The sequence below is a fragment of the Pan paniscus genome, chromosome Y (assembly GCF_029289425.2).
Source record: "Pan paniscus chromosome Y, NHGRI_mPanPan1-v2.0_pri, whole genome shotgun sequence".
Taxonomy (NCBI): domain Eukaryota; kingdom Metazoa; phylum Chordata; class Mammalia; order Primates; family Hominidae; genus Pan; species Pan paniscus.
The window spans coordinates 18,222,505-18,231,744 of NC_073273.2; the positions used below are offsets into that span (position 1 = coordinate 18,222,505).

Genomic DNA, 9,240 nt, shown 5'->3' on the forward strand with positions numbered 1-9,240 from the left:
CAGCAATGGCCTAAAAATGCAACTAGGTATTTAATTAAAAACTACTCAGTTTCCCTTTCAATCAAATTATGTGTTGAAAAGTGCCAATAAACACATGGTGTAATCATGAAGCCTTGTAGTCCATGTTGGGACCACAGGCTAAAATTGATATCCTGAAATCCAGAATACAGTGGGCTAAGGGGAAAAAGCAGCTGCTATTTCAGAAGGTAATACTTAGTTACATTAAGAAAACTAAGCCTGAAGATGACATTTTCACAGGTTTAGTGTGTGAATTCGAAAAAATTAAGCATATAATTCTGAGATGCCTGGCTTTTTATTTATATTATATTACTATTTTTAAAAATCAATTGCGTACATTTTAATTCTAATTTTTCCACACTTAAGAAATATGCATCAGTAATTGTTAGTATGTTAGTTCCATTAGCTACAGAAGAAATTCCAAAAGAATTGAATAATGCCATTTAGATGTTTCAAATAGAAAATTAAATTAAAAAACGGTTTGAATTTTTAATCAATCACTGCAAACAAGATAAAGCTGTTGAAATTCTATCATGCCAGAAATAAAACATCGAACAATGTGTGATAAATGATTTTTAATGTTCAGTGAAAAAGCTACATATTGGTGATAACTTTTATTGCTGACAAGAAGAAGCAACTTTGGAAAAACTTGCAAGTAGCTTTATTTAAAAATCAATATAAAATTAAAAGAAATGCGTTTTCCAGAAAAGAACTATGTATAATTATTGTTAAGAAACAGATTAATTCATATAAATATGTTCCAGAATCGTTATTCTGCCTACTATTTCTAATATTTAAATAATAAATTTAAAGAAGTTATTTTTCTCTTTTGCTTCAAGATATATAATTGTGGTTTTAAATTTTTGAAGGGATTTCATTTTCAAAAATAGTTGGAAGATAACTATTTTATAGATCCATTCATACAGTAAAAACAATTTGCCTATAAGGAAATAATATGTTAAATAATACATGATTTTGTATATGTTAGTACTCTTTTATCCTAAAAAAGTTTCCATTGGAACAATAAAGATTTTAGTCACCCTAATTTTACTAAATATCATTAGATAGTCCTGTGGATTGATGGGAAAAAAACTATGATTCCTTACATTCTTGACTACACTCGGTACTTATTATTTTAATAGTTGACAAACTAATGAATGAAAGTGGGAACCTAATGTGGTTTTGATTTATATCCCTGGATTACTAATAAGCTCAAGCATCTAGCCATTATTCGTTGGTCATTTGACTTTCCTCTTTTCTAAAAAGGATCTAATTATTTACCTGTACTTCTTTCTTCTACTGGGCTAGATTGTGTGTATTTTTTCTTGTACATTTGTATGAGTTATTTTGATTATTTTGGATACTGGTGTTCTTATTTATATATGTTTTAGTGATGTTCTGGAGTTTTATAAACAACCAAGATAGTTTTTAGAATTTATCATCTGAAGACTTTCAAAAAGCTAACTCAGAAGTCATTTGAGGCTAAAATGCTAACTTCAAATGAAAAAATTATTTTGCCACTTTAGCAAAACATGTTTTAAAGATACTAATTAGAAAGCACTGAAGTGCTCACTTCTATCTTTTTAATAAAACTTGCATTTAAATAGTCATTTCAACAAAATCCTTTACCCGTACAGTAAGAACCAATTATTAAATGTTGATTACCTAGTTCCTGTACGGTTTTCTAAATATTTTACAATTGTCATTTTGGTAATAATCACTTAGCATACTCGTGAGAATTACTGGTTCTCCAGGTCTCATTCCAGGTGACTGAACCAGGATTTCGAAGGAAAATAGCTACAAATTTCTGGGTATATATTTTATTTATGACCCATGTAATTATTTGAGGATGTTTGTGAAACTCTGATCTGACACATAAGAGAAAGTAAAACAAGAACAACAAAAACCAAAAACAGAACAACAAAAATAAAAAAAAAACCCCAAAAATAAGCCACACACAAGGAATATCGAGCCAGGTGTCAGGAATAAATATCTTATCTTTTCCTAACTGCAGCCTTCTCAATTCATATCACCCTATCTTCTTTTTCATTCTTGGTAAGTACTACAACTGTCTAGCACTTCATGGTAGTAATTAACCTGTTAGTTTGCAATTTAGCAAAATATGTGAAACCTATTTCTGAACATTTAATTTAGGATAATTTTTCTAGCTATACAACATGGGTCAGTTAATGCTATGTATGGCTATAAAATAGCAGTATTTAACAAAAATATTTGACCACTGTGGCCAAATTATCTTCTGTAATGATCCACTGCTACTAAGATTACATTGACATTTTGGAGACTGTACTGACATTTTGAATATCATATACACAAGGAAGATTGGAAAGCGTCTTCAGATGTCATTGTCTATAATGATAAGAATTAATACTCGTATTAACTTTCAAATTTTTGTATGTTAAAGCATGCGTGCAGGTATTGGATGAACAGGTAGGCCACTGAAGCATGGCTGTGGTTAAAGTTGTAAAAGTTTTGGCAAAATTGTGCATAGCAACATCTCCACAGAAAATTTAGATTTTGGCTCAGCTAGGAGATGTTGAAGAAAATTATATTTTTTATTCTTAATGATTCCCCGGCTGGTCCTTAAAGGGAGATAGCACAATATTGTGGAAAGAGGTAGTTTTGCAATCTGAAGTTAGACTGTAAGAGAAGTTAATGATTTTGAGAGCCAAATTTCAGATGTATGAAGTGGGGTCTAAAATATCTAGTACCTGTGTGTATAGTTATAAAGATCATATAATAACAATTGATTCTATTTGCCTTGTACTTTTCTGTAAAACAAAGACATCATTTAATTGTGTTACTTAGTATAGATTTGTGTGGGCATTTTTAAGGATCATTTATCTCATCATAAATAAAATGGTAATACTGGCAGAGAATGGTACTTACTCCAACATTGACATTGCAGAGCTCCAGCTATTCTGTAGAGAAACTGGTGTGAATTGAAAAAAAACAAAACAAAACTGGATGATTGAAGGTTACTTAGTGGCCACTCTTTATTTACTAAGACTGTAATTCTCAGAGAGGACACACAACCTGTGAAGAGTTGGATGTAAATGATGAAGAGTCATTGAGAAAAGGCTGCCTCAAGGATCATCCTCTACATTTCTAGCTTGAAATACAGGGTATTTGGTGCTGTGAATTTCTGAAATAGTGGAATACTGTACGAGGAAACACGTTTTTGGGATGAAATGAAGGTCTGGTTTTGGTATGTGGAGATGTAAGGCATGCAGTTGGATATGCCAAGTCTGAAGGCAGAACAAAGATCTGGCCTGAAGTTGGGAATTTCTTAATGGTCAGCATAGAAAGGGTGTTTTAGCCTTGAGAAAACCCAAGAGGATCCATGACTGAAATCTGAACAACTTCAACACCTGTAGATTTAGTAAAGATGCCAATAAAATACATACCAAGTTCATATTAAAATTAATAGGAAAAGACAAACTACTTAGTGAGAGGTATTCAGGCAACTAGCACTAGGTAGCTATTAGGTAGCAAATTTGGGAAAAAATAAAATGTATAAAGAATCTTTGATCAGGTTTCCAAATATACAAAATAAAAACCACTTACATGTTAGAAGACAATATACAAAATGATATTATGTTAATGGTACTATTTAATGCTAATAGACAAAAATGAAAATTATTGTGAATTAAATCAACAGACAAGGTATTTTCTATCACTGTCTTTTCTTCTCAATTTGTGTGTTGTTTTAATTCACTAAGCAATGACTCCTCTTCTTAATTCCACCAGTTTTTATTTAACACTACCTTTGTTTTTCATATGTGCAATATTACACTGTCCAATAGAGAGGAAATGCAGAATTTGGGCTATTATATCAGAAACACCTTAGCTTTTCAGCTTTGGGCTTCTGGAGTGTGGTTAATTTAAATATTCTCATCAGGCCTTGATTTGTCAGATTTCTGTAATCACTTCTCCAAAATAAACAATGTCTGAAACTGATGTCTACAATTAAATTAAAATTATGCTGGCTTTCAAGATAATTATGTTTATGTAAATTTGATGCTTTTTTGGGGGGGCTGAGGTGGTGGAGACAAAGTTTTGTTCTTGTGACCCAGGCTATAGTGCAGTCACGTGATCTTGGCTCACTGCAACCTCCACCTCTCGGGTTCAACAGATTCTCCTGCCTCAGCCTCCCAAATAGCTAGGATTACAGGAACCTGCCAACACACAGATAATTTTTGAATATTTAGTAGAGATGAGGTTTCACCATGTTGACCAGGCTGGATTTGAACTTCTGACATCTGGCAATCCAAGAGCCTTGGCCTCCCAAGGGGATTACAGGAGGGAACCACCCCGTGTGTGGTTAAAACATATACATAAACATATACATAAGAACTGTTTTCAAAAATTGCTGTGGCCTGCAGAAAAGATTACAGTGAAAAACGTTATCATGAAATTAATTAGGATAGTTAAGCATTTCTGAGAAATTACCTGAAGTACTACATTAAGATTCGTTTTTTAAGGGCACGTCTAAGGCAATATAAGAAATGAGTAAGGCAAGAAAACTTAATGAGATCAAACAAGGATCACATTTACAGAAACATTTTTAGAGTCAATATAGAATTGTAAATCATATGGGGACATTTTATGTAAGTGTTAGCAAATCCAACAAGAAACAACCCATAATGAGTAATGCGACTAATCTGTCTGAAAAAGTAAGCTCATTTTTTTTTAAATGACACAAGTTTTGTTGGGACACTGCAACTTTCAAATCAGTGATGTGAATACAAAGATGAAGTGGATTATATATTGTAAAAAAGAGATGTGCCACATTCTTCCATAGAATGTGTGATGGGTCAATCTTTTTTCCTATGTTTGAGTTTTTTTTTTAAATAATGGAGGAGTTTTCAAGGAATTTGAAAAATAGAATTTGTGTTTGATCCCTTAATGGAAGGCATGTGCTCAGTAACTATCTCAAATGTGGCACTGCGAAAGATGTGTTCATTTTAGGAGGGAAAAATAGTTCCTTTTGAGAGAAAATACCTCGAATTGAACTACAGTTGATGTAAAAATGTTTGTAAAATGCGCTTACGATAAATGTGCCAGTGTTATTGATAGTACCCTTAATACCTCTAGTCTTTGCATGGAAAAGCAATAAAAGTAGAACAAGCCAAGAAACCATCTTTTCAAAGTGGTGGTAGGCAGAGACCACCAGCTGCTTCGAGAAACAGAAACCCTTGTTTAAGTTGTAAGTTAGTCATGTATTGGATACTAGAAGTTGAAAATTTAAAATTTGTTGCTTAAACTTATGCACACAGAAATCATCCAAGTTGCCAAGAAACGAGGGATTATGCTCCACCATCTAGAGGCTATGCATACCGTGATAATGGTCATTCTAATCGGGATGAACATTCCTCTAGAGGATATAGGTACTGTAACTTTTTCTGGAGTTGTCAAATAGATTTCTTAAATTGTTCATTCCAACTAACGTTCTATCAGGGCTCCAATTTATCTACATCCTCTCAAACACTTGTTATTTCCTGCTTTGGAAAATTTATTGCCCTTCCAGTGTGTGTGTGTGAAATATGATATCCCATTCTGGATTTGAAATGCATTTTCTGCACCCATTAACTCATCATGCACATGTACCCTAGAACTTAAAGTATAATAAAAAAAAAGAAATGCATTTTCTGAATCACTGAATATGTGTATCTGTCCCATGTGCATCTTGGGCATTTGCCCATTTTATTTGGAGAAATATCTATTTAGATGTTTGGCCTTTTAATTTTGTTTAAGTTGTAAGTTAGTCATATATCGGATACTAGAAGTTAAAAATTTAAAATTTGTTGCTTAAACTTATGCATACAGAAATCATCGAAGTTCCCGAGAAAGTAGGGATTATGCTCCACCATCTAGAGGCCATGCATACCGTGATTGTGGTCATTCTCGTCGGCATGAAACTGATTCCAGAGGATATAGGTACTGTACCTTTTTCTGGATTTGTCAAATAGATTTCTCAAATTGTTCGTTCCAACTAACATTGTATCAGGGCTCCAATTTACCTACATCCTCTCAAACACTTGTTATTTCCTGCTTTTGAAAATTTATTGCCATTCATCTGTGTGTGTGAAATATGATATCTCATTTTGGATTTGAAATGCTTTTTCTGCACCCATTAACTCATCATGCACATGTACCCTAGAACTTAAAGTATAATAAAAAAAAAATAAATGCATTTTCTGAATCACTGAATATGAGTATCTGTCCCATGTGCATCTTGGGCATTTGCCCATTTTATTTGGAGAAATATCTGTTTAGATGTTTGGCCTTTTAATTTTGTTTAAGTTGTAAGTTAGTCATATTTCAGATACTAGAAGTAGAAAATTTAAAATTTGTTGCTTAAACTTATGCATACAGAAATCATCGAAGTTCCTGAGAAACTAGGGATTATGCTCCACCATCTAGAGGCCATGCTTACCGTGATTGTGGTCATTCTCGTCGGCATGAAAGTTATTCTAGACTATATAGGTACTGTACCTTTTCTGGATTTGTCAAATAGATTTCTTAAATTGTTCATTCCAACTAACATTGTATCAGGGCTCCAATTTATCTACATCCTCTCAAACACTTGTTATTTCTTGCTTTTGAAAATTTATTGCCATTCATCTGTGTGTGTGAAATATGATATCTCATTTTGGATTTGTAATGCATTTTCTGCACCCATTAACTCATCATGCACATGTATCCTAGAACTTAAAGTATAATAAAACAAAAAGAAATGCATTTTCTGAATCACTGAATATGAGTATCTGTCCCTTGTGCTTTTTGGCCATTTGCCTATTTTATTTGGAGAAATATCTATTTAGATGTTTGGCCTTTTAATTTAAAGTTGTAAGTTAGTCATGTATTCGATACTAGAAGATGAAAAGTTAAAATTTGTTGCTTAAACTTATGCACAGAGAAATCATCCAAGTTCCCGAGAAACTAGGGATTATGCTCCACCATCTAGAGGCTAGGCATACTGAGACTATGGTCATTCTATGCAGGATGAACATTCCTCTAGAGGATATAGATACTGTAACTTTTTCTGGATTTATCAAATAGATTTCTTATATTGTTCATTCCAAATAACATTGTGTCAGGGCTCCATTTTATCTACATCCTCTCAAACACTTGTTATTTCCTGCTTTTGAAAATTTATTGCCCTTCCAGTGTGTGTGTGTGAAGTGTGGAAGCTCCTTTTTTATTTGAAATGCATTTCCTGCATCATTGATTATCAGTATCTGTTTCATGTGCTTTTTGGGCATTTGGGCATTTTGGGCATTTGGGATCTGTGGGTATTTTATTTAGATGGTTGGCAATTTAACTGTGTTTAAGTTGTAATGTAGTTCTATTTTGGATACTGCAAGTTGACAATTTAACATTCCTTGCTTAAACTTGTGCACGCAGAAATAGTCCAAGTTCCCGAGAAACCAGGGATTATACTCCACCACCTAGAGACTATGCATACCGTGATTATGGTCATTCTAGTTGGGATGAACATTCCTCTAGAGGATATAGGTACTGTCATGTTATCTGGATTTATCAAATGGATTTCTTAAATTGTTCATTCGGAAATTGAAAAGACTTTTTTTTTTCAATTTAGTTATCACGATGGCTACGGTGAGGCCCTTGGTAGAGATCATTCTGAACATCTACGTGGAAGTTCTTATAGAGATGCATTTCAGGGATACGGTAAGGGTCCAGGATGGATTTGTAAATTACAGAATTTTATTTAATAGACCGGATTGTTATTTTAATGAAATTCTAAGGAAAATTGTAAAGGACATATGCAACATGTTTAAATATTGAGTATTCTTTTTTTTTTTGATCATCCCAGAAACATATTTATTCATTTTCATCATTGTGCACAAATAATAAAATAAACAGTGCTTATCTGGTACTCATTATCAGTATAAAGCCTAGGGAATGATATGAAGGTGAGAACTTCAGTTAACGTTAAGAAAATGTGACTGAGCATTTACTTTAGAATTAAGTTTGTTAAGCTGCAAAATACTACTCTTACACTTCTCTTAAATAAAACCTTCTGACTATTGAAGACTTGATTAATATCCTGTCAACAAAGGCGGAGGAAAGCAGATATTTCCAAATAGTACTTTAACTAATTCATGCTTTAATGATAGCAGTAAAAATGTTTAAATGTAGTCCCACATATTATTTTATCAACCCTGCAGGGACCTCTTATGATGCACCATCCGCACGAGGGCCTCGGATGTCTTATGGTGGAAGCACCTGCCATGCATATAGTAATACACGAGATAGATATGGCAGAAGTTGGGAGAGTTACTCAAGGAGCTGTGGTGATTTTCATTATTGTGATCGTGAGCATGTTTGCAGAAAAGACCAAAGGAATCCGCCTTCTCTGGGTAGGGTGCTCCCTGATCCTCGTGAAGCATATGGTAGCTCAAGTTATGTGGCATCTATAGTAGATGGTGGGGAGAGTCGATCTGAAAAAGGAGACTCGAGCAGATATTAAAGCAAGCATTCAAAATAATAGTTATTGCATACCAAACCTTGTTTGCAAATCAAAAATTGAAATGTTATTTCTGCATCGTTACCTGCATATTACTGACAGAAACATGTTGGTTTTGTGGAGAGAGGTAGATACTGACTTCCTCCATGAATTTTTTGAGGTATTCAAAGGAAAAGGAATTGTTTTCAAAGTAATTTCATACTTGTTGATGCTATTTGAAAAGTGTTTAGATGTAATATCTACCTTAAAATTTTCACAATAAAATTTTACATGTACTGCAAGATGCCTGGTGTTTTTGGTTAGCCACACATGCTTAAAGCAAATTCAATAGGAGAGTAAATTGTGTAGTTTGTTGTACGTTTTCCTTTGTTTCTTTGAACACAGATGCAAAATTAGGGATGTGTTATGTCACCCTTGCAAGCTGCTCAAGTTTTCTAATTAGGCTGTTTCTCTTTAAAAACTAACAAGGTTAAAATGTTGGAGAAGTCTTCAGAAAGACTACAAAACTGTCTGCCTCACCAGAAAATGTTTATTTTTTAGAGGAATAGTACAGGTCAAAGAAATAATTAGATGTATTGATACTAAAGTTTAAGACATCCAGAACATTCTATGTGAAGCATTCTGTGACTGAAGAGGATAACGGTAATGAAAACTTTTTTTTTCACGTAAATCAGAAGTGAACCAGCTAAGTTTCTCAGGTGCATACCATA

General features: G+C 33.4%; 1 pseudogene; it reads left to right on the plus strand.

Annotated features, from left to right (window-relative positions):
• Nucleotides 1-8,533, plus strand: part of LOC134729856 (RNA-binding motif protein, Y chromosome, family 1 member B-like) — a 314,139-nt pseudogene extending 305,606 nt beyond the window's left edge.
• The last annotated feature ends 707 nt before the right edge of the window (nt 8,534-9,240 follow it).